The following is a 26,958-nucleotide window of genomic DNA, read 5'->3' as shown; positions in this document are numbered from 1 at the left end:
CTAACGAGTCCTGGGTTTTAGCATCTTCTACATCCATTCATTTCTTTTCATTTCCCCATCTAATGTCATCTGTGTGTTTATCTCTTTATGTTTTTCCAAACCATCCTGTATACCCTGTCACACTAGTTTTCCTATGGGATTTCAATAATTCTATTATATATTTAAGATCAATGATAAAAAAAAGTAAACAGTCCAAAACCCAGGGATCCAAACTGGTGTTATGAGTCTTACAAGTAAATAATTCTGCATTTTTAAAAATAATGTCATTGAACAAATCATTTAACCCATTCTCACAATTGTACAGGGAGAAGGTTGAGCCAGCTGATATATGAATTTTTTCCTGCTTTAAAAACACAACTAAATGATTTACAAATCATCTGCTGTTCCTAATACCGTTCTCACCTTTCATATAAAGATTAAACCTTAAGTACGAAGCTGATTGCACTTTAGAAAAACATTGTGTGTGTGTGTGTGTGTGTGTGTGTGTGTGTGTGTGTGTGTGTGTGTTGTGTAGGACTATGTGTGTGAAATAGTGTAACTCAACCTCCTTACGTGGCAAATCCTCTTTGCCAAATAAATAAATGCTTGTTTTAATTCAGTTCACTAAATGTTATGTAACTAGATGGCATTATGATTTATGCATTTCTTCATGTTGTACAAAGGAACAGTCCTCAGATAATTACCAATACTTGTTTAAGCAAGCAATTGCTTCATTGTCTGTATTGAAATCTACTTTCTAAAAGAATGATTTTTAATAGAACAGTACATAACCTGAATTTTGTACTTTATAAACCATGCATAAATAAGCAAAGTTCTATTCTTTTTTGTCTTGTTTTGTTTTTGGTGTTAAGAAAGGAATGATCTAAATAAAGTTTAAATGATACAATTATTTCATCAGTCATCTGGTAAATTCAAAGCAGGTAACATAGCATTGATGTGGAGAATGGAAAGTAACTCAATAATTTTATACGCATACATTAGTAAAATCAACTGGCGAGTTACTCAAATACCAGTATCTTTTCTTCCCTGTACAATTGCAGTTTCAATACCTGTCTGGCATAGTACTAGATAGAATTGGCCTAATCATTTTGCTTATTTGGACAGAGGGCATAATACATTTGCAATACTTTTCAGCTCCCTTTCATTAAACTATTGAACTGATTTTAACTCACCACATATTTCAGAGAAAAATATGGATCTTTGGAAATCAGATCCTTTAATTACTCAATTTGAATAGATACACAACCGAGTTATCATTTTATAATTGCTCTTCACTTTGTATTAAATGAAAAATGCATAATGTTGAGGACATAACACCTAATACAGAAACAAATAGTGGTAAAAAAAAAAAAAGTGGGGCCTTGCACAGAACCATGAGGATAATGTGCCATGAATAGAATAATTAAGCCAATCCTCTGCACCTGAGGTCCAATCAAAAAAAAGCGGGGGGGGGGGGGGCGGGGAACAAAAATACTCAGCCATATTGAGACATAGGACATGGAGCTTAGTGTTGCTAGTATCTAAATTATGTGGAATGAGGCAAAATACGGCCTCGTATAGAGCCTGTAGTCCAAAGGCTAATGATATTGTTCTCAACGTTAGCTGAATATACCACATGTGTACTGTATTATCAGTGTCATACTCTTTTGGGTCTAAGTAAAAGAATGACTTGGTGAGGAACATGCAAACCTGCAAACATACAAAAAACCCTAAAGTCCAATATTTTGTCAGTATATGTTTATTAAGAAGCTTATTCTTAATGTACTTAGACCTTATTTGCAAATACATTATTCTGCTTGCTATGTAGCCTATGTAACTTAACAAAATGCAAAAAAATGAAAAATCCAAATTTTCTGTTCACTCCAGATCTGCAAATCTCCTGTTCACTCAATGGAATTGATCAATAACATTTTTAAAAATATAGCATTTACTAGCTGGTATATACCAAAATTTTCTAATTTCATCTTTTACTACTTTTCCATCTCTTCACGTAATTCTGTCAAACCTACTCCCTTTTTCTCAAATATGCCAGACATTTGCATTGGTTATTCCCTATGCCAGAATACAGCATGTCTAATTTAACATTTACTTCAAACTTTGCTCTAATATACCTCCCCTCAATAAGACCAACTCTGACCTCCATATTTAAAATTTCAAATTTTCCCAATGCTACATTTTTCATTCCACCATGTTGATTTACCTTAGTACTCCTCACATTTTAACTTCTCATGTGTTTACTTATTCATTGTGTTTATTGTTATTTATCTGTCTCATCCTGCCAGATTGTAAACTCACCATGGTCCATGATCCTGTTATGCCAATTACTGATAGGACTTTAGAACTTAGAAATGTATCTGGCAGATCAGTACGCACTTGGTAAATATTTGTTAAATAAAAGATTAGATTTATTAGCAAGAAACTAAATTGGTTTATTTGAAATATATTCCTTGAACTTTAATGGATTTTCTTCATGTAAATTTGTTGTAAAATTTGTCCCTGAGAGATATACGTATTTTGTTTTTTGAAAGCATTATTGAACACTTAAAAACATGAGGAAAAAAAAAGTATAAGGGATATTATCTATGTGTTTTAAATATTTTTCTTTTCAGTACTAGATAAGCTGTTATAGTATACAAAACTACATGATTTATCCAGTTTGAATATTCAGTCCAAAATCAGAAATGCTTATTTTCTTAAACACCATCCCTAAAATAGAAATGTAAGTATAGACTAATGACATAATAATTGATTTGCCAGCCTAATTTCTTATTATCTGAAACAATCTTTTCAGCATTAGAAAGGAATATCACACCAGTCTTCAACCTGAAATCACAGAAGTTGCTATTTCCACAAGATATTTAAGGCCTTCAACAAAGAATCTATTATTGCATTGAAGTTGATCACATCTTGTAGAGTAACCAGGTCTAAAGCTATGAAAATAGGTACAGGGTGAAAATAAATTACCCTAAAAGGGCAGTGTTATGATTGAATTATATCCCCCAAAGTAATGAAACTCATGTGACTATATCTGGAGATGGGGCCTTTTAAAGAGGTAAAGTTAAATGAGGTCATAAGGGTGGGTCCTAACCCAATATGACTAGTGACCCCATATAAAGAGGCACTAGGAGAGTTGTGAACAGAGCAAAGTTCATGTGAGGGCACAGCAAGATTGTGATCTTCTACAAAGTAAGGAAAGAGACCTGTGGAGAAAACAAACCTGAAGACATCTTAATCTTGGACTTCTACCCTCTAAAGAGGGAGAAAATTAATTTCTATCATTTAACTCACCCAGTCTGGGGTATTCTGTCATGGTAGCCTTAGCGGGAGAATCTAGGGAGAATGAAAAGTGTTTTATTATCTGACCTTTATTTTGTAAATGACAAGAATCATGTTCATACCTTTTTATAGACATTACATTGTTGTCCATTATTTAGAAATTGCACTTTTTTTTTACATCCATATTGTAATGTCTCAAGAAACTTTGGCTCTGAGAATACAATAAGTATCTGCCTTCCTGTGCTAAGCACTTTCCGATATGTTATAGTCTAGAATAATAAGTAGCACATTAAAAGGTACTCTTTAAATCTCTGCTAATAATTCTAATGAATACGCACTTTAGTTTTACATATTTAGGACATTCTCATTGCACTGGCTTTTGATCAATTAAGTTAAATGTACATAGGCTTACAGTTTATCAGAAGTAATTTTTTCAGGTAACATAGGCAATTTGTGAGCTGGAGTATTACTCGATTATTTTACCTGCTTGTCACAGTATCATCATTCTGTATAAAGTTATCGTCTGTAGAGAGATACAGCCCAAAATGTACGCATCCACAAGCTTTTCTACTGAACACACATGCACCCATACCAAAGTTATATACCACTACTGACACAAATGACTTGTACAGTTGGAACCAACATGCAAGACTGACCTTCTGTGGAACATGGAAAATGGACAACAAGGGAAACTGATTGCTGTGATCTACCAACTTTGGGCAACATACAAAATACTTTCATTTGGATATCTTTTACTACTTATTAGGAAACTGTATATGTGTTTTAATATGGGAATTATTACACAAAGTTCGCTGAAGGAAAAGATTCAGGTGAAAGGAAGGAATTTACAATGGAGGAAGAAAGGCAACAGAATTTGATAGACAATGGTAAATAAAATCAGCTGACTCGTTTTATTAATAAAATAATTATACCCTGTTAACTATCACGTTGGAGTATAGGGAGAACACTTGGAAACAAGTCATTTTTCAATTATGTGAGCAAAGACATTTTACTGACATTTTCAGAGCAGGGAGATCACCTTTTATTCTGAAACAGTACTTGCTAAAGAATGTGTTTTCCTTTCTCTGAGGATTTAATTGAATAAATTTATTTTAGACATAGCCTCTTCATTTTCTTCAACTCAAATAACCACCTGTCCACTGAATTATAGGAGTGAACTTCCGTGAAGAGATTTGTCAGATGCTCATAAACTTAGTCATTCTCTTTATTAGTGCACTCACCCATGTGGGCTTGGATATGGCTATCAGAGGTTCATGCAGCGATAGAAACCAGAAAAAAAAATAGTAGTCAATGAACAACAGGGAGGTTAAATGACTGGCATGAAAGTGAAACTGAGCCCAGCAGTTTTTCAAAATATTTTTATAACCACTATTACACTAAGGTCCCCAAAACACTAATCAAGTTTCCTTTAGTTATTAGGTTTCCGGAGACGGTCTTTTCATCGATGTCTGATTTTGCACATCCTAATTCTTCTGGTACTGATGTTAAGCTTTCCTGATCTGCTGCCATTTATTCAAGTTTTCTAGATCGACTCAATGACCTATACTTTGTGAAGACACTTTCAAGGTGAATTATTCATTTTTTGCGCTCAAGACCATTTATACATATTTCTGTTAAGTATATGTCATTTATTCAACATTGGATTTCAGTATTTGCCTCATGCAATTCATTCCGTCAGAACACAGTATCTTATTCATTTAACAATGCTTTTGTTATATAAATATATGCTGTGAATAGTCAAATATGAAATACTGTTTGCTAATTCAAATGAAATAATGAGGAAATATATTCCCAATGAATTCACTTAGCTACACTCTTAAATTGCAGATATATAGATTAGCTTTAGATTTAACCAGAACAAACATGGTATACTGAGGAAAAACAAAAAGCATATATTCACTTCCAGAAGGACTGAAACCAGAGCTAAACAAAATGACATTTTCAAAGAATATAGAATCTCATAGAAGTTTTACAGAGAGCCATGTGATAAATCAACTTAGTGAATTCAATTTGAGAAAGTTTTAGAAAGTTAGTGAATTTTAACTTTAGAAAAAATATGCATCAGATAAATTTCTTTAGATTAAAAGGAAGTATTGGACTCTGAGAAGCAAAGGTGGATTTAAAGGTCTGCCAGTGATAATAACTAAGTGGAGAAAAACAGAAAACTGCCTCGCCTGTAGACTACAGTTCTCTTATTTTTGAGTGCCCAAGACTGGTGGTAGCTGGGGCAGGGGCAATACCACTTATTACAGAACTCCTAGGAAGTCAGATATTAGACCTCCCTCCTCTCCTTCAGCGATTCCTAAGTTTTATGTCCCAAATCTTAGAAACAGAGACCCATTTGAAGAATTTGAATCCAGAATGAAACCATGCAAGGAACAAAGAATCATTTTAAAATCCGTATGATTGAACTGTATTTCCTTCTACTCTTCTGAGTTAGTCACATTTCTACTTCCTGTCTTCTATTTATGAAATTTTAGTGCACTCCTACCAGCTGTATCCTTCTGTATAGATTAACGTATTTCATTGCATTTTGGTGGGGGTACTGGTAGACAGAGGAGATAAATATGTATGGGAAATCAACTATGATTAAACTCTCCAATATTTGAAACTTCTATCCTGATTAAGTATATTCTGTTATGAATAAAAACTCATTGTAAGATTTAATATTACAAATGGATTTAAATATTTTACTTAAGCTACTAATATTAGAAATTTTATACGGTTTCCAAAATCTTCCATTAAATTAGACATTAAAAGGACTATCATACAGAACAAGTTTTTTTTTTTTACATGAAAGTTCTCTTATAAAACAAAGCATACTGTAGGTTTAAAAAAAATACAAAGTGAAGGTACCAGGAGGACATGCATAATTGAATTTTGATATATATTGCCAAATTTCTTCCTAAGAATTTTGTCATTTCCACTGCCACCCTAACAAAGTGCTGCTGTGATCACTTTGTAATGTGACATTACAAAACTCTAGTGGAGCCATTCCCATCACAGTCTGTATCAATGGATTCCCCTGGAGACAGAAAATTCCCACATAGAATTATCAGATCAATTTGTGAAGTGAACACCTAAATTGAAGATTTCTTTCTAAATAGATAATCAAATGTCATAGAATCATCTATTGAATATTTCTCTTGCCTAATAGAACTTGGTCTCTTTTTTTACTTAACTTACAAAAAAAAAAATAGGATCTTTCCTGGATGAGTAAGCAGAAATGATCCCCAAAGATGCCTGTGCCTTTAATCACTAGAACCCAGGAATATGTTACTTTACATGATAAAAGGGGTTTTGCTGATTCAGTTAACAATTTAGAGAGAAGATCATCATGGACTGTTCAGGTTGGCCCAATGTAATCACAACAGTCCAAATAAGAGGAAGGTGAGTCATAGAGAAAGCTATAAATGTGGCAGGTGGGGTTGGAAGAGGTTGCAGCATTGGATTTGAAAATGGAAGTAGGAGCCATGAGTCAAGGATTACAAGCATTCTCTAGAAGCTAGAGGAGACAAGATAAAGATGCTCTTAGAGCATCCTCCAGAAGGAATGCACCCCGCTAATCCATTCTAGACTTAACTCTGGAACTGTAAAAAAGTTTGCCTCATTTTAAGTCAGTAAATTTGTGAAAATTTATTTTACAGCCACAATATGAAACTAACACTCTGCATTGCTAATTCCATTCCATTAACCAGTACTGCCTAAGTGTTTTGAAGGCACACTATGCTTCTCCCATCATTGGCAATTAGTACAACAAATGTTAATTGCTATTTGCTTTTCAATACACCCAACTCTCAACCACAAGAAAAGCAATAAGCTTTTTTTTTTAATTGTTTCAGGTTTTTATTTAAATTCTGGTTTGTTAACATATAGTGTAATATTAGTTTCAGGAGTAGAATTTAGTGATCCATCACTTACAAACAACCAACACACTGTTCCATCTCAACAAGTGCCCTCCTTACTACCCATTACCTGTCTAACTCATCCACCCTACCCCACTCCCACTGCTATAGCCACCCACCTCCCCTCCAGCAACCCTCATTTTGTTCTCTGTAGTTAAGAGTCGGTTTTATGGTAATGGTAAGCCTTTTGAAGCAAGATCTTCTTCATTCCCTATTGTATTTTCAATGCCTAGTAAATTACACATTGGAAGCAAGAACTATTGCATGAATTGATAGGGTTTTTTATTGATCCTGTGAAGGAGGTCTTTTATAATTTTATTTCAAATTTGTATTATTCATCCTGAAGTATTACTAACATGTACCATTTCAAATGTTTTCCAAAGAGGTGATCGCTACAAAATATTTAGAGAGGAACATTTCAAAGATTCTGTATAGACCCTAAGTTTTATCATTAGGGCAAATAAGACCATCATAAAGCTTTGTAATTACAAGGTACATTTGGGGCCTTCCCAATGTTTTCACTGATTTGACTTTTGTTTTAAATTAGGGAGACTATAAAAAATGAACTCATGTAAACTTTTCCCACATATATTACTACAACAGTGTCTCTTGCTCTTTCATTACTAAGAAAGTTTTTGCTGCCCTTGGCAATGTTATTGTGTGCTAGTCTGTTGCATTCTGCTTGGGGTTTCTCTGGCACAGAGGAAATCTCCAAGTGATCATATTTCCATTTCAGTTTTCCACCATGGAAGATTATATCCAGTCTACAGGAACTATTTAGGAACTAGTCATTTGTTGAATTACAAATGTAGGGTCACATTTTCCTGAACCTTCATTTTACATTAAACTACGAATGTTACAGTTATTCAAGTAAAATCATTTATGGCCCAAAGCAGATTATAAAACAGACTCCAAATAGACTATAGGTAAAAAGCAAAGCTTATGACATCTGTAGTTTGGCTTTTACTTAACCACTTTACCAGATTCCCTTATTTTGACAGTTTCACATTTTTTAGATATACCCTTATACTTACAGAGTAGAATAATCTGTCTGACTTCATTAAAAATTTATATGCCTTATTGATGTTTTATGTCACTGTTTTAGAAGAATTTTTATTTTTTTAAAGTTTGGGTCATCAGAGTTTTACTATTTTTTTATGTTTATTCATTTTTGAGAGAGACACAGTGCAAGTGGGAGAGGGGCAGAGAGAGAGAGAGAGAGAGAGAGAGAGAGAGAGAGAGAGAGAGAGAGAGAGAGAATCCAAAGCAGACTCCAGGCTCTGGGCTGTCAGCACAGAGCCTGATGCAGGGCTCGAACCCATGAACTGCAAGATCATGACTTGAGCCAAAGTCGGACACTTTGAGCCACCTGAGTGCGCTGAAGTTTTGTATTTTTAAACTAATAATGAAAGCAAGGGCGTTATTTATAGCACTTGTATGTAAACTCCTTTATGGACATTCATTCCTACTGCAAAATATTTATATATTTGAAATTTATTTTCAATTTTAAGTGTTGTTATATTTCAAATATGAGCTCAGAGGGTGGAGGAATGAGGACTATTTTATTCAACAAACATTTACGGAGCTCAGATCAAAAGCCAATGACTGTCCAAAAATTATTCAGATAAAATAACTATCACTTTCAGGGAATTCAGAATACTTGACAATCACAGTCCAGATTGCCGTGATCCATGTTACTGAGAATGCATCTCAGAATATGGTTCTAACCCAGGGCAGTAGGAAGGCAAGAAGTTTATAGGAAAACTTTTTCTTTAATCTATTCAGTTCACATTTGTATGTGTCATCTGTACTCTCCACAGTAAAAGGATTCATTAACAGATATTAAAATTGTATTGTAGTAAGTTCCCTGAAACAAAGCCTAATATTTTATAAATCATTGAGTGTTTATAATTGCAATAAATTGAATGCTTAAAAATCATTCTATCCTTAATGATGTTATATAGAATGATTTGCCAATTATCTGTCTTGATATCTTTAACATGAAATGAGCATTTCTTGGAATTAAACCAAAGAAAACAGATACCACTGCAGCTTTACAAATGAGGTAATTGTGGATTAAGGAATTGGGTACTATGACCAAGGTTACATAAAAATTGGAGTAATTTATGCATTTATATTGAACCATTACCACCACTCTTAATATTAGTTTTTTTTCCCACTTTATTTTGTTTACAGTTCCCAAGTACATAGCTGTACCTAAATACTTGGTCCTTGAGGAATTACATTACATATCCATCTAACATTAAATATTGGATATACATGTAATATACTATAAACACACAAATTTTAGATCTAAACATTTCCAGTTGAAAACTATAAATGTAAAAACTTATACAAAACTGAATTCATTTTCTCCCCCACACCTGAGCTACCCAGTTTTTCTTGTCTTGGTTACTAGGCAATTCCTTCACTTGCTTAGGCCAAAATTTGAGTCAACCTTGATTGTCTCTTTATCACATAGCTTGCTTTCTTTCTACCAGAAAATTGTAGAGACTCTATATTCAAAATGTATCAATCTAAACACATCTCACGACCCTGGTCCCCCACCATAGTTTATCCTCAATTTCACAACAACAGGGATCCTTAAAAAAAAAATCTACTGAGATTGGGACATTCCTCTGCATACAACCAAACTCAACTCCCTAATTCAGTCAAGATAAAAACTACTTCAAGGCCCTGATCTTTCCTCCCACTACTTCTGATAGCATTTCCTACCACTCTCCCAATGGTTCACTGTTGCAGCCATAATGGCTTTCTTACATTTCCTGGGACCAGTCAAACATCCTCCCACATTGGGGTCTTTGTACCCATTCTAGTTCTGCCTTGTACTACTTTTCTCACTGATAACCGATGCCAATTTCCTCACCTCTTTCAAATCTTTACTCAAATATCAACATTTTAATCCTCCTATGTAACATTTCATCTATCTCCCATTCTATTTCTATCTCTTTAGCATTTTGTTATGTACTAGGAGATGTATAATTTACTTATTATAATTATTGTATGTATCAATTCGAATGTAAGCTTCTTAAGGGCAAGGATTCTTGTTTGTTCCCTTGACATAGCCCAGGATCTGGATCATGCCTGGCTTAATTAGGTGTTCTACCAGTATTAGATGAATGAATTTTAAAAGGTGGGATACTAAAACAATGTAGCGTCATATTGGAATCATTTCTGAAATAGAGAATGTCTTAATAAAAGTAGGATAAAGAATTGTTTTCAGATAACTTCACTTTATTGAGAAAGTACATTTGAATCAAGTATAGTCCTTTTAATCTTAAATATACCAATTATACTTGTCAGATATTTCAAAAGTTTAACTTTTTATATTCCAATAAATACACTTTGCACATATTTCATGTTATAACTGGTTTTTCCTTTTTAATAATACAAAATTACAACTGTATAATTTCTAGTTTATGTCATAAATATACTGTTTTATTTATCTTTCCACGGTAGAGTTTCCCGTTTCCAAACTTTTGGATACAAATACCAAACTGAAAAACTCACATTCAGCCTTGAAAAAAAAGACCCCACTTAGTCCTTTGGATCATATGATCCTTGACCCTGTAGTTTCATGTAGTTTCAGTAGCCATATCTGCCAAACTGAAGATTGAAAACCAATTCTACCTCCTGCTGTTGCTGCTCAGGACTGTATCACTGAGCATTTGAAAAGACACCTTCTCAAAAACAGCATGGAGTAAACTGCTTTCTAATATGAGAAAAACAACCTTTACTCTGAACATCACTGGAGGGTGAATCTCATTCTCTGAGCTCTTTGCTTCATTTTGAATGAGTTTTCCAGACAGAGCTCTAGATATTATCAAACGCTCTCACTAACATACACACAGCAAATACAATTTTCTGTAACATTGCCTCTAACTTTGCATTTTAAACCAAGTACACAAGTCTTAAAACTTGGACACAAATCTTCTCTTCCTTTTCTTCCCCCATTTTGTAACCAGAAGTAACTTGATTTAAAGACCTTAAATTTATTCATGACTGCAACCTCTGATTTACACTTTGAAGTACGTATTGGTCATGGTTGCCGCTATAGCTGAAATACCGACTTTGCTCTGGTTTCGGTTATGGTTGTTTCCTCCTCAAACTCCATCATAATCATGCAGCTGTGTGCATGTGTCTTCCACAGCAACACATACTGCTTTTCATTCGAGTCATTTTATAAGGAATTATTTGGCACAATTTAGTTGTTTGACAGTCATCAAATGTTCAAAGGCAGTGCTGTCCAGCAGTTAGTTTTTAGTTTTTAAAAATATTTTTTCTGTATTTAGTATTAATAGATGATTAAAGGCCACTTGACAAAACCCAAGACCTATACTAAGAAAAATTATATGAAATATACAAATAAAGAAACTGATTCAGTAAATGCAATAAAAATCAAGTATCTTAAATGAGAAAACGCTTATAGCTTTAACATTAACCAAAATTTTTATAGAGTATCTGGCTTCAAGATAAATGCTTAAAAAAGATCAAAGTTTAAAAAAATATTCTGGAAAAATACACAAAAATGGCAATGGAAAATTTTCTACTTTAAATTGTAACCAAAGTTAAAATTTTACAAATTTTACAAAATGGTATCAATTTTACAAATATACAGGGGATCTATATGAAGAATGACATTAAGAGACAACAGAGAATCTGAATAAATGGAAAAGTATATGTTTTTGGATGGGAAAAATCTAAATTTAAGAACATCAAACCCCCATATAGCTTTACACATTACAGTAAATGCAACAGTGAGAGTCAGTTTGTCACCTTATGAAGCCACTTTAATGTCTTGATAATGGCAAAAGCATAGTAAATTAAACACAAGGGAATGGATGGCACTTCTTGATGATAATGTTACTCAATAACTACAGGAAAAAAAAATGACTGAATATTTCAATCTTAGATCACATAGAAAAATATATTCCAATATGATTAACAACTTAGATGTCAATAATTGAATAAAAATCTAGCATGGAAATTTAAAAGACTAAATTTATTATATAAGGACGAATACCTCACTTCAAGATGACAAAATTGTAAACTACAAAATGAATATTTATAAATTTTCTTTTAAAATGTTTAGTTGTAGGAAATATACAATTTCTGCATTGGAAAAATATTTTTAATACAGAAAGGAGAAAAAGTAATTTGTATAGTTTGTGGAGAAAAAGCCTTCACTAGATGAAAAAATACTATGAATAAAAGAGCAAATTCAAATGGTCAAAATGTATGAAGATGCTCAATCAATAGTCAGGGACATACAAATTAAAAGTGAATTATCAATTTATGTCTATCAGACTGGCAAAATTTTTAAATAGCTATGCAACGAGTTGCTTAAAATGCAGATGAATTTTGTACCTCACTGATAGAAATGTTCCATGTCAAAGTCTCTTTAAGACTATCAGAAAATATCTATTAAAATTTAAAACTCTTAAACCATAATACACAGCCATTCCAACCCTAAGCAGCTGCATGCAGCACAAGAATAAAGTGTCAATTCTTATGTACACATATGGAGAATGGACATTACAGCACTAATCTTAGACAAGAACAGGAAACAATGGATGATTAGCTAACCGTATTGTGATCTATCCAGGGAATGAACTACTATATATTTATGTAAAAGAATCCATGGAGTTTACAGATGTATTATGTCTAACAGTGTTATGTTGATAAAAGATGCATAAAATGTGCTTAAATTATGCCCTTTTTATCCCACTTTTTAAAAATATTTTTAAGTTATTTTTGAGAGAGTGAGAGTACACGTAGACACATGGGTAGGGGAAGAGGAGAGAGAGAGAGAAAGAGAGAGAATCCCAAGCATGACTCAATCCCACAAACTGAGATCATGACCTGAACAAAAATCAAGAGTTTGATGCTTAACTGACTAAGCAACCCAGGCACACTTATTAGTTTTTTAAACATTCTTTTAAAAAACAATGAGGGAATGTATGTGGTATATCTAAAAATGGAATAAGGAAGAGACATATGAAAAGTGCATTTAGTAGACTGTTAAACATGGCATAATGCATAAAAACACGTCATGGCTCTTTATATGTACATTATACATACATGTATTTTTATGGATAAATAGATCTGTGACAGTATCATACCAAAATATTTACGTTGCCATTCCAGGATGTTACCTAACCTGTGCCTAAAATTTTTATATTTCATATATATATATATATATATATATATATATATATATATATATATATATATATATATATTATTAACGTTTTATTTTTTATTTTTGAGACAAAGATAGAGCATGAACAGGGGAGGGTCAGAGAGAGAGGGAGACACAGAACCTGAAACAGGCTCCAGGCTCTGAGCTGTCAGCACGGAGCCCGATGCGGGGCTCGAACTCAGACTGTGAGATCATGACCTGGGCCGAAGTCGGATGCTCAACCGACTGAGCCATCCAGGCAACCCTTCATTTATATTTTTTCAATGAATATATTATGTAATCAGGATATACGAAGATATTTTCATTGTAGATGAATCAGACTTACAATTAAGCTAAATGTTTTAATTTACTATTAAGTGGTTTCATTATTTTAATGATGTAGGAATAAAACTCTCCCCCTACAATTAAATATCAAGATAAAACCAGTACCTCTTAAAAAAAAAAAGACGACGACTTTTCTTTCCTTTGAATTCCTCTGCTTTACTTTATACTGCTACTTTTAACTACAAGTCTATTTTAACAGGTAATTTAGAACTCTAATGCTATTATAACATGTCATAAAATGTAACTTGAAGGAAATAATGTAAGAGAAGTTATTAATATTGAACACATACTTCAACTAGTTTTTAGCAATCATCATCATGAGACTATAAAGAATCATTTAGTGCTCATTTCTAGTAAATAAAAAAAAAAAGGTAAGTAGAGAGTATAGACTTTCCAAACATTAAATACTTAGTGATATTTATTGTTTTTTTCTGTGAGCATTAAAAATTACCCTCCCCCAAAAATTCCAGAAACATTTTCATGGTACCATTTATAACACCTATAATGGATAAAAGCCAGAAAGAGTACTGACTCATCTTTCAGCACGTTTATAGTAAAGCCAATATAAGTACACAAACTTTTAAGACAATTAAGTTTCATATTCCTTAGTCTGAGCCTCAATATTTTTATTTTGCTCCATTTAAATATATCATTCAGCCTCCTAAATAAAGTTCTTCCATCTGTAAATTGAACAGAATTCTAAGTATATATTCAGTTAGGTGGAGATTTCATTATCAAATCAAGAGATTGATTTACGGCCATCTCTATATAGACATCCAAACTACATCTGAGAGAGTGAGCTGTGGCAATCCTAGTGAATAGGGTAGATACGTTCATCTTGTTAAATAACTTTAAATGCTAACACCATACTAATCTTTTATTGTATCTCCAGCATGACCCTTTTCTGACCTTCAAAACTTTTTTTAAATTATTTTTAATGATTATTTTTGAGAGAGAGAGAGACAGACAGACAGAGACAGAGCATGAGCAGGGGAGGGGCAGAGAAAGAGGGAGACACAGAATCCTAAGCAGCTCCGGGCTCTGAGCTGTCATCGCAGAGCCTAATGCTGGACTCAAATTCACACAGGAGCCATGAGATCATGACCTGAGGCAAAGTTGGAGGCTTAACTGACTGATCCATCCAGGTGCCCCTCTGACAACCAAACTTTAATCCAACTGACTGTTTATATCTACACTCAGATACCTTTAAGAAATATCATGTCCACAATTGAACTTCTGATAGTTCTCCTCTAAAACAAAACAAATAAACAAAAACAAAACCAAACCCAACTCATTCCTCAGATTTCCACATTTCAGTTAAAGGCAACTGCATCCTATCAGTTGCTTAGGACAAAAATTTGAAGTCATCATGTTTTTTTTTTCTTTTACATACAATCTATCATATTCTGTTGGTTTATATTTAGATTCCCATGTTTTACCACCTCAACTGCTACCATGCTTGTCCAAACCACAATCCTCTCTCTCCTGGGTACTCAGAGCAGATACAAGAATTCCTTCTGACTCCTCCCTTTAGAGTCTATTGTTTTGTTTTTTGAGTGGGGGGGGGGCAGAGGGAGAATCTTAAGCAGGCTCCATGTCCATCACGGAGCTCCGATATGATGGGCTCCATAGCATGACAGCGATATCATGATCTGAGCCAAAATCAAGAGTTGAACACTTAACCGTCTGAGCCATCCAGAGGCCTCTCCAGTCTATTTTCAATCTATCAATTATATCATTCTTCTCATAACCATCTTTTCGCTCAGGGTAAAAGGCAAGGTTATAGAAGATCTTAGGTGATCTGGTTTTCTTTTTCTTCATTATCATCCTGATTTTATCTCTCCATGTTTAATCTATACTGGGACAAATCAGATCTCATAGCCATTCAACTATTTTCTGTCATGGGTTCTCTTCCTCCAGCTATGAACATGGCTCACTCCCTTAAGGTTTTCACCAATGTTGCTTATTCAGGGAGGCCTATTAAAATAACCCAGTTTAGAACTGCATGTCTGCCTCTACATATTATACTTGTCCCCATGTTTACTGTTGGAAAACTAAAACCCATGTAAATTTTAAAAGGAAATGTAAAAAAAAAAAATAGTACATCTCTATCTCTATTTGCTCTAGGAAAAGAGGTCATGGGATTATTAAACTTTAAACCTCAAGTTATAAAAGAAAACAACTTAGGCATCATAAGTATTAAAGATTATATGACAGATTCCATAAGCTAAATTAAGATACATTAGACTTTTTACACCAGTTATAGAGGAAGTATTTATAACCACAATTTGCAAAGTTAGCTTTCAAAATAAAGGCTTTTTTCCAATAGGGAATGGACAGATGTCATAGGTAACTCATAGATTAAGACAAACAAAAAACCTATGAAACACAAAGGCAATATAGTCCAGAAACAACCTAACTCCATCCCACAGAAGTAAAATCCTTTTGCAAAGCTTTATTAACATGTATTCATGTGCATTGCTAGTTTTGGAGAATAAACCAGGAAAAAAGTAAATACCATTAATAAGCGAATATGTAAATACATTTTGGTAGGTCTACACTAGAGGATATTCTACAGCCATTAAGAGAAGTGACTTATTGTTTAAATTGACTTGGTAGAGTTTTCATGAGGTTTTGTTGAGTTAAAAAAAATGTAAGATGTAAAATACATGATTCCAGTTTGGTAAATTAATGGCCAAAAATCCTATTTGACTGTGTATATACATATACTTGTATATATAGGTATTATATATATTTGGCATATATGATATTTTATTGTATTTTATATACACCACACATTAGGTAGCATTATATAATCATGGAGTTATTACGGAAGTATACATATTAGATTAACATGGGTTACACAGGATTATTTGGAGTTACTAAGGAAAATGGATTGCTAATAAGGTGGAAAGTAAAGAGAATAAAGGGAAAATAAGGGGAAAAATATACCCAAACACAGCATGTATAGTATGATTTTATGGATCCATTTTTCTAAGCACAAGTATGTCTATTTGTATGACATTTAAATTATTTATTTGAGAGAGAGAGCACATGCATGAGCAGAGAAGGGTCAGAGAGAGAGGCAGAGAGAGAATCCCAAGCAGGCCTCACACTGGCAGCACAGGGCTGACACAGGGCTCGAACCCACAAACCATAAGATCATGATCTCAGCCAAAATCAAGAGTTGGATGTCCAATGGACTAAGCCACCCAGGAGCCTGTGTATGACGTTTTAAAGTAAAAATTTACAACACAAGGGGAAAATTAGGCTTAGAAATAAAAAGGAAGTATTATCAATTATTAGGTGTTACCAGATGATCTTCCCCACTGTTTAAAGTATTCCTCTTGATCTACATACGAGTGAAAACATATGGTATCTGTCTTTCTCTGACTGATTTATTTCATTTATCGGAACACTCTCCAGTTCCATTCAGGTTGCTACAAAAGGCCAGATTTCATTCTTTCTCATTGCCAAGTAGTATTCCATTGTGTATACAAACCGCAATTTCTTTATCCATTCATCAGTTGATGGACATTTAGACTCTTTCCATAGTTTGGCTATTGTTGAAAGTTCTGCTATAAACATTGGGGTACAAGTGCCCCTATGCATCGGCACTATTGCTGGGTCATAGGGTAGATCTATTTTTAATTTTTTGAGGAACCTCCACAGTTTTCCAGAGTGGCTGTAGAAGACCACGGGGGAGTTACAGAGAGGGAAGCGGGCAAACCCTAAAAGACTCTTAAATACTGAGAATAAACTGAGGGTTTATGGGGGGTGGGGAGGGAAGGGAAAGTGGATGATGGGCATTGAGGAGGACGCCTGTTGGGATGAGCACTGGGTGTTGTATGGAAACCAATTTGACAATAAATTTCATATTAAAAAAATAAAATAAAATAATAAAGTATTCCTCTTGATCAAATGTTGTAAATAAATAAAATAATGAACAGATTGCAAAGATCAATTTGAAACAGGGGCTAAGAGTACATGAAAGTATGTGAAACACTATGAAACCAACAGACAACGATACAGACTCAGCATGAGGACAGAGTGTAAGTATTCACACACCACATTTCATAAAGTGTTCATCAATATTGTAATACATAAAAGCTGATAGTGCTTAATCTCACCCAGACATGTTATTATACACACATAAAATATAGTTTATATAATTTTTACAGAATATATAATTTTATTCCAGAGAGTGTATTTCGTTATTTCAAGGAGATGGATCTAGTTTTATAACCCTCAATTCTGAATTGTAAAAATGCTTCAGCTTAAGTAGGACCTTACTACATGCACCAAATGACCTCTGTAGTCACTTCCTCTTTGTCTTTTTTAAGTCACACATGTAACTCCTTAGATATGTCAAATTCAGTGAATTTATCTTTAAAAATATCTTATGTTCACACATACACATAGATTTCTCAAGGAAACTGGATTATCATTTGAGAAGTCATATACTATTTTGAATATGCATTTGCCTTAACTCCAACTCAACAAATTCTCCATATACTTAAGTGACAACCTGATTGTTTCTACAACTCAGGAAGACAGAAGATGATTGGATTCTGAAGACGTCAGTCTGACATATTGTTTAATTAACATGATACTGAAAAAATTAGCAAGATGTAGTATCACATGTCTTGTTTAGGTAGTTGATTTCATTGCAAAATACATATAACAGAAAGGTTTATGCTGAAATACAATTTTCCACAATACTCATGAACTCACTTAACCCAGTTGCCTACTAATGATTAATTACCTAAAAGACACAACACTATTAAAGGTCACATTTGATTTTTTAAAGTAATTTAAAGTTGAAGAGAATCTAAGTCTCCTTCCCCATATTTCCCATATATTATAATCAATATTAAAAAATGTTACCCACTGACACAACTCAATGACTATCCATTGTGTGTTCCTTTGAGTGAACTCTGCAACCAAACATTCACTACTCTGGACAACTACAAACTGCTATTGCAATCTCATCCCCACTGTTAGATTTCATTTACTTATTATGCATTGGTCATACCCTATTTATTTCAGCTTTTTAATCTTCATATGGGGAATTACTCAATGGGATGAATACCCTCTGTACCTAACCCTACTTATCTCAGCAGCTGCATCTTATTATTTATTTCAAAAGCTATTTTTTGCCTTTTGACCCATTGCCAACTATCAATAACCCCTCTCCTTTTTACTCCAGTATTTCTCTCTTTTAAACCACGTCTCATATTTTCTTCTTTTATCAATGTAATTACATTAGTTTACCCCAACTAGACCATAAGCTCCTTGAACAAAGTTATCATATCTTACATAGGTTTGCATCTCATAAGGGCTAGTGCAGTGGTTTTCTTTTACTCAAAAGTCAGTAATAAGTGTTTAGCCTCACTAACAGAAGGGCTTGTATTCTAGAATGCCACCCTTAATCTGAGGGTGAACAGAAGAATGGAAATTGAATACGGGTTCCGAGTTCCTTAGCATGAAGTCTTTTTGTGTATTGCTGTTTTGTGTAATATTTTCTTGTGGACAAAAAACATTTACATAAACACCTATAAATTGGTAGATTTTGTATTAGAAGTGTAGTCTCCTTACAGCCTCTACATAAGTGTTTTCCTGTGAATTTAGTTCAAAAGCTAAATAAATTTGAAGATATTACTGTACTAAAAGTAGAATAAGAGATAATGTAGGCTAGCCAAAATGGATGCAGAATGTATTTCTCCCTGAAGGGACCAGAGTAACAGAGGAATGAGAATTTAAACGAACTTAAAATCATGACCAAATTATACATATATCAAGTTTTAATAACAGGTATGTGTACAAGCCATGTCACATATTGTAGGGGTAGGGAAAAGAGATGTATTAGGTATCATGCCAGATACTAAAAGAGGCCTGATATTATTGTCTAATTGGATCCCCACAAAAATACTATGTAATGGGTATTTTCTATCCTTTTGCATATATGGAAAAGGGCAATTATATCCATGTCACGCAACTAATGACTAGCAGAGCCAGGATAAGATCCCTCGTCAAAATCACGTCAAACCTTTTTTGTACAGTTCTTAACATGCCTGGTCTTTGATCTTTCAGACTTTTAAGAGAATTGCCACCTAGTCAGAGAGACCCTCTCTGGCCACACGGGTTAATATAATCTCTACCAATGACCATGGTTCCTTTCATAATGTTCACCACATCTTACTCTTTTGGTGTTTTATAACAAAATATCTCAAACTGAGTAATTGATAAACAACAGAAATTCATTACTCACAGTCCTGGAGGCTTTAAGTCTGAGATCAGGGTGCCAGCCGATTCAGGTCAAGACCCTCCTCTGAGCCAGTCTTTTCTGATCCTCACCTGGTAGAAGAAGCACAGACGCAGCTGAATCTCTCTTTTATAAGGATATTAATCTTATGCTCCGCCCTGATGACCTTATCACCTCCCAAAGAATCCGCCTACTAATACCATCACATTGGGCATTAGGCCTTAAACATATGACTTTCAGGAAGACACACATATTCAGACCATAGCAATGACCGTCTGTATCTTTCTGATTTATTTAGTTATTTGTCATCTGTATCTCCCAAACTAACATAATATTCACGAGGGTGAGGACTCTTTCTTGACCACTGCTACACCTGCAATGCCTAGACCAGTGATTCTCCTGACCAGCAGCATAGCATCACCTGGAACTTGTTAAAAATGCAAATTCTTGGGCACCACTCCAGCTCTACTAAATCAGAACCTCTAGCGAAGTGACTGAGTAATCAATGCCTGCTGTTCCAAGCCCTCCAAATCATTCTAATACATGCCAAAATTTAAGAAATGCCAGCCTAGAACTAGGCTTTTAATAAATACGTATGCACAATAAAAGCATACGAATGATTTTAAATAGTAAGTAAAAATTTAAAACTTATGTAACATAATAATATAAATGAGATTAAGAAAATAATACAGTAATATAAAACAGATAAAATCATTTGTGTTTAATTAACTGAGATGAATGATAACACCACATGTTAATTTTATTAATTTGTTTTTCTCTCTTTAGCCACTGGGAGTTCTGAGGAAAAAACTTTGCATCCTTATAGGTGATTTATCCTAACCTGAACAGATAAGGTTAAACATTTAATTTTGGGTTCCAACTCTTGTTTTTGGTTTTCTTCCAAGAAGCATGAAAGTTATGTGCTTCAGTACTGAATGCGAAAAAACTAGAAAGACTTGCTCACAGTTATCAGCTGGCATTTGAAAGGACACTGTTCTTGAGAATGTTGAAGAATTGGAAAGGAATACCTGCATATGCATTCTTGAAGCCTGAATTCTGAGGCAGAGTGAAATCAAGTAAATATCCAGATCCAACAAGACTTCTATGATTTTGTGGCTCTCCTTGAAGCACCAGATTTCGATTATGATAAAATTAGTTGAATTTCAAGTTAATCAAGCAGGTCAATTACAAGATTATGGGAACAGATGATCTGACCCATCCTTGGAAAGTAGAATGAAGTTAGCCTTATAAATGATAAGAAAAATGATAGAATGTTTCACTTCTGATACACAGAGCCCTTGAAGTTCAGTGCTGGTCTTAACCAGTATGTCTTTACTAAATGATGCAATAGGATGTAATTAACTTTCTCTTAAATCAATGTTATAAAGACCTTGTGTATCACAAATACAGTACAGGATTTTATGTCTAAATTTAAGATAGACCTTGAAAATAAAAGCTTAAACAAGAATCAACGTGCCAGAATTTGAACCCATATTTGTCTATTTCTCAGTAACAACTAGGCACTGTAAATTGTAAACAAAAGGACAGATCACTGTCATCTTGAGTCTGAAAATAATTATAAATGATATTGATGTATAATTCATTTAAAATGCCTAATAAAATATTTTATCATTGTTTTCAAAAGAATGCCAAAAAATCATCCAGTTTACTTTTATTAAATAAAAAATGTTTAATTTTTTTTAATTTTTATGTTTTAAAATCATATCTAACAGGTTAGGTCACTTTTTGGAAAAATCAATTTTAAAGTACAATATTTTTATTTCAGATTTTATGTTCAGTGCTTTCTTATTGTTTAGAAAGTAAATTTAACTAATTTTGGAGGAAATTTATTTAACTAAGTTAGGCAATATCTTATCCCACAAATGGCTTGAAAAAATGCATCTAGTCTGTCTTTGGGTATGAGATGGGAGTTTGTGTATATATCAAATATGTGTTTGTGTGTGTGTGTGTATGTGTGTGTGTGTGTGTGGTCCACACAGTGATGATATGTATACATTTTCCATGTTGGTGCTGAGACAGATGAAGGGATCTCCCACCAGTAAATTCAAGCATATCTCAGCTGGTATACCTACTGTATCTATGTATTTGATTTTGTAAGGATTTTCTATCCCCTTAGATCTGCTATGATATTTTTAAAGTTTGCTGCATTATGGGTGCTCTACCTGATCCCACTAATCAGCAATCCTTCAACATGTCACATCTCTAACAAAAATAACCTCAACATCCCAAAGGCACACAGTCCATTTCACTCAGAGTAACAAGGTCTAAAGATATTTGAGAGGCTTTTCCCCTCTATTTCTAAGTTTATTTATTTTTGAGACAGAGAGAGACAGAGCATGAATGGGAGAGGGTCAGAGAGAGGGAGACACAGAATCTGAAACAGGCTCCAGGCTCTGAGCTGTCAGCACAGAGCCCGACGCGGGGCTCAAACTCACGGACCTCGAGATCATGACCTGAGCCGAAGTCAGCTGCTTAACCGACTGAGCCACCCAGGCGCCCCTCCCCTCTATTTCTAATGGGAAATACACTGTAAATTGTTTTCTATGAAGAGTATTTTTACTGTTATCTAACATTTATTTATCACAAACCCCTTTTCTTCTTCACCACACATATAATTTCTGCATGTCCACCCATTAAGTGACCAAGTTTTAAATCCCCTACACCTTCAGACAAGAGGAGTTGGCTGATAGAGACAGTAGGCCTTCAGGCAAATTCAGGATAACACAAAGGTACTGATTTTATTTCTTTCTAAAATACTTCACTGCCAATTTGGATAGACTGAATATTATATGATGTCAGGCCTTGCTAGATTATTTGAAAGTTCATATCTGTCATGGAATGTATTAATTTTCAGCTTTTCTCATTAAATAAATTTAATTGAGCTACTTGCTATCAACTTTAATACTCATAGAAATGCAATACAAATCATCTTCCAAAGATTCATGTTTTAAAATGAGCTGTCAACAAAACCTACCCTATAATCTACTTAAATAGATTATATATATTCAAAAGAGTTAATGTAGTCAACATACTTACAAAAATAACACTAAGTATACCAGCCTGAGATACACTTGAACTTATTAATGGGAGATTGCTTCATCTGTCTCAGCACCAACATGGAAAATTTACAAATATCATTACTGTATATGGATCACACACACACACACATACACACACATATACACATTTGGTATATACACAAACACCCACCACGCACCACTGTCACCTAAAGACAAATGAAATGCATTGCTTTAAGCCATTTGTTAGATGGATGCTGCCTCGATCAGTTAAATAAATACATCTCTCCTAAAATTGATTAAAAGCAGGCTTACTTTCTAAACAATAAGAAAGCATTGAAAATAAAATCTGAAATAAAAATATTGTACTTTAAAACTGATTTCTCCAAAAATGATCTAACTTGTTAGATATGATTTTAAAACATAAAAATTAAAAAGAAATTAAACAAAGAATTGAGTAAGGACAATTGGTATAAGATAATTGGCAAGTATATGACTACATCAAAACTATTTGTGGTGCAAAGAGACAATGTTTTTCGGGCTCTTAGTTTTAGTAAACATCGAATTCACACTTCTGTTAAGTGCCTATGCCTGGGGAATACCCTGATGATCAAGATTCACAGGTTTCCTTCCTTCATTAATCTTATGGTCCAGTAGGAAAGAGAGAACTACATAAAGCCTTCTAAATATCCCTTTATGGAAGTAGATGGTATTAGTAAAAAGGAAAAAAATAATAACTAAGAAAACAAACATGCTTATACCAATTAACAAATAAATTTGACCTGAAAACATAAAATCCCTAGAAGAAAATACAGGCAGTAAGCTCCTTGCCATTGGCCCGTTCAATGATTTTTTTTTTGGATTTGACACCAAAAGTAAAGATAAGAAAAGCAAATTAATAAATGGGACTATATCAAACTGAAAAGCTTCTGCAAATCAAAGGAAAACTTATCAAAATGAAAAGGCAACCGACTGAATAGGAGAAAATATTTGCAAATCATATACCTAATAAGGGGCTAATATCCAAAATATATAAAGAACTCATAGAACTCAATAGCAAAACCAAACAAACAACATGATTAAAAAATAGGCAGAGGATCTGAATGGACACTTTTCCAAGGAAGACATACAGATGGCCAAAAGGTATGTGAAAAGGTGCTCAGTATCACTAATCATCATCAGGAAAATGTAAGTCAAAACCACAATGAGATATCACTTCACACCTGTTAGAATAGCTATTGCCAAAAAGATTAAAAAAAGAAAAGTGTTGGCAAGGATGTGGAGAAAAGGGAACACTCATGCACTGTTGGTCGGTGTGCAAATTGGTGCAGCCACTATGGAAACAATATAGTTATCCCTCAAAAAATTAAAAGCAGAACTCCATATGATCCAGCAAATCCAATACTGAGAATCTATCCAAAGAAAACAAACACACTAATTGAAAAAGATATATGTACTCTCATGTTCATTATTTGCAATATCCAAGGCATGACACAGCCTAAATTTCAATGATGAATGAATGGATTAAAAATGTGATAAACACACACACACACAGTGGAATATTATTCATCCATAACACAGAAGGAAATCTTGACATTTAAGACAACATGAATGGAACTTGAAAGCATTATGCTAAATGAAATAATAACACAGAAAGACAAATATATGATTTCACTTATTTTGGATTCTAAAAACAAAAACAAAAGCTAAAGCAAAACCCCACAAAAATATAAAAACAAAAACACACCAAGCAGTTCACAGATACAGAGAACAGATTGGTGGTTGCCAGAGGCAACAGGGGTCAGAGTGGATGCAAAGGGTGAAGGGGGTCATAAGGTACAAATGTCCAGTTACAAAACAAAAATAGTCAATGGGATGTGATGTCAAGCATGGTGTCTGTCTATAGTTAATAATGTATTGCAGAAGGGGCCAACATGGCAGAGAAGTAGGGGGCTCCATACTTCAGCGACTCTCAAACAAAGAAGTGCACAAGCCAAAAAGTACTTTGAACAGCAGAACCTGGGAGGAAAAGAGACTGAATCTAATAGGAAAAAAATGGGGAAGCTGGAAAGAAGATAGGTGGGTAACTGCAAACTGGGGGAGATAAAAAATGGCTGTGTGGACATGGAGGAGAGAAAAAGGGAGAGAAAAAGGGAAGAGAAAGAGCGGCAAGGGAAGTGCAGGACCGTATCAGGACAGGAGAAAGATCTCAGAATGAGACTGAGAGGGATCTGATCTCTAACTGCAGGGCTTTCTTCTGACTGGAACCGGCTCCCTGTTCCCTGTTCGTGCACCTGGGGAGAAAGGGAGCCAGCCCTGGGTGCGGTGGTAGGTCGGGGGCTTAGTCCCAGCAGCTGGAGAAAGTGGTTCCCTCCCTGGAGGGCTGCGCGACAGTACAGAGCTGCCTGTGTCTGCCACCCCCGGGCACAGTGGCTGGGCCCAGGGCACAGTCTTCAGGAGGATAGGGCCACCATTTCCCTGGAGGGCTGTTGGAAAAGACAAAGCCTGCCTGCATCTGCCACCGTGGGGCTGGAGGTGAGGTCAGCGGCTGAGTCCACAGTAGAAGTCGGTTCTCCCTGAAGTGCAGTGGCACAAGCCAGCCAGAACCACATATCTCCACACTGAAAGGTGCTTCTCCAGGGCCAGAGCACATGGAGCTGGACTTTGAATCCTAGCCAAACACAGGGTCAGAGCTGGTGAAGCAAGAAGGACCGCCCTGTCTGTGCCTGTGGCACAGTGAGGACAACTCAAAGGGAGTCCACCAGATCAGCTCCATTGAGAAGAGACTGGTGGGTCACCATTCCCCCCACACACACACACCACCACCACCAAGTCTCAGCGCCCATAGTGGAGATTAGTTCAGATTACGCCAAACCACAGCCCCCACACCCCTTGCACAGGGTAACTGTGTATCCACCTGAGTGGCACAGACCGTTTGGACAGCTACTATCTACAAGCAATGCATCATTGCCTGGATTAACTCTAGGTCAATTCTGGATATATAGATATTTTCTACCCCCCACCCCCATTTCTCCTCCTTATATATTCCCTCTCCTAGGCTGGTTACTCTGGTTACTGGTCTGTTTAAACAGACATATTTAATCCATTGTCTTGATACATGTTCTACACCTCCTTCTTTATACTCCTTTCTCTCTCTCTGAAATAATCAAGCCATGTAGTTTGTCTGGGTAATTTTATCTTCATTTCATCTCATTTTCCCTGCCTCCTTCTTTATTTTCCTTCCTCTCTCTCTCTGGATTAAGCCTTTTAGTCTCTCTGCCTAGTCAATGCTTATTTTTTCTCCCCACCCTCCCCCGACCATCCCCCGCTCCTGTCATTTCTCTCTTTGTATGTACTCTTCCGTCAGCACTGCCTCCACCCTGTTCATTATTTGTAGTCCCTGTTTTGGGGTTTTTTGTTTTTAGTCTTTAGTTTTTTGTTTTTGGTTGTTTGTGTTATTTTTGTTTGTGTGTGCTTATCTCCTGTTTGTCTATCTGTTTTCCTTTACAGGGCTACTCCAAGGAACAAATCAAAGCACACATGGTGGAGCGTCCAAAATATCACTACGAGTAGGGTAATAAAATAACCAAACACAACAACAGAGAGCAAGTAACAATCTCCGAAAAATACCTCCTGGAGGTCCAGGCCCTATGACACTCCTTTAATACAGCAGTGTTCACAGGTGCACAGCACAAAACAAGCTTTTAAAATGCATAAGTGATAGAAAACTAGCGAAGGTGATGAAACAGAAGAATTCTCCTCAAAAGAAATTCCAGGAAGTAATGACAACTAACAAGTTGATCAAAACTGATTTAAGCAATATAACTGAATAAGAACTTAGAATAATAGTCATAAAATTAATTTCTGGGCTGGAAAAAAGCATAGACAGCAGGGTATTTATTGCTA

General features: G+C 34.8%; 1 long non-coding RNA gene across 1 annotated transcript in view; it reads right to left on the bottom strand.

Annotated features, from left to right (window-relative positions):
* Window positions 1-20,455, bottom strand: part of LOC123386056 — a 537,493-nt gene extending 517,038 nt beyond the window's left edge. Inside the window, exon 1 of the long non-coding RNA XR_006599552.1 lies at window positions 20,021-20,455. This is a non-coding gene — a long non-coding RNA (uncharacterized LOC123386056). The remainder of the gene's footprint in view (window positions 1-20,020) is intronic.
* Between the last annotated feature and the right edge of the window lie 6,503 nt (window positions 20,456-26,958).

Source organism: Felis catus, chromosome B3, assembly GCF_018350175.1.
Source record: "Felis catus isolate Fca126 chromosome B3, F.catus_Fca126_mat1.0, whole genome shotgun sequence".
Lineage (NCBI taxonomy): Eukaryota > Metazoa > Chordata > Mammalia > Carnivora > Felidae > Felis > Felis catus.
Note: the sequence above shows the minus strand (reverse complement) of the source record. Positions and strands in the feature narration are given on the sequence as shown.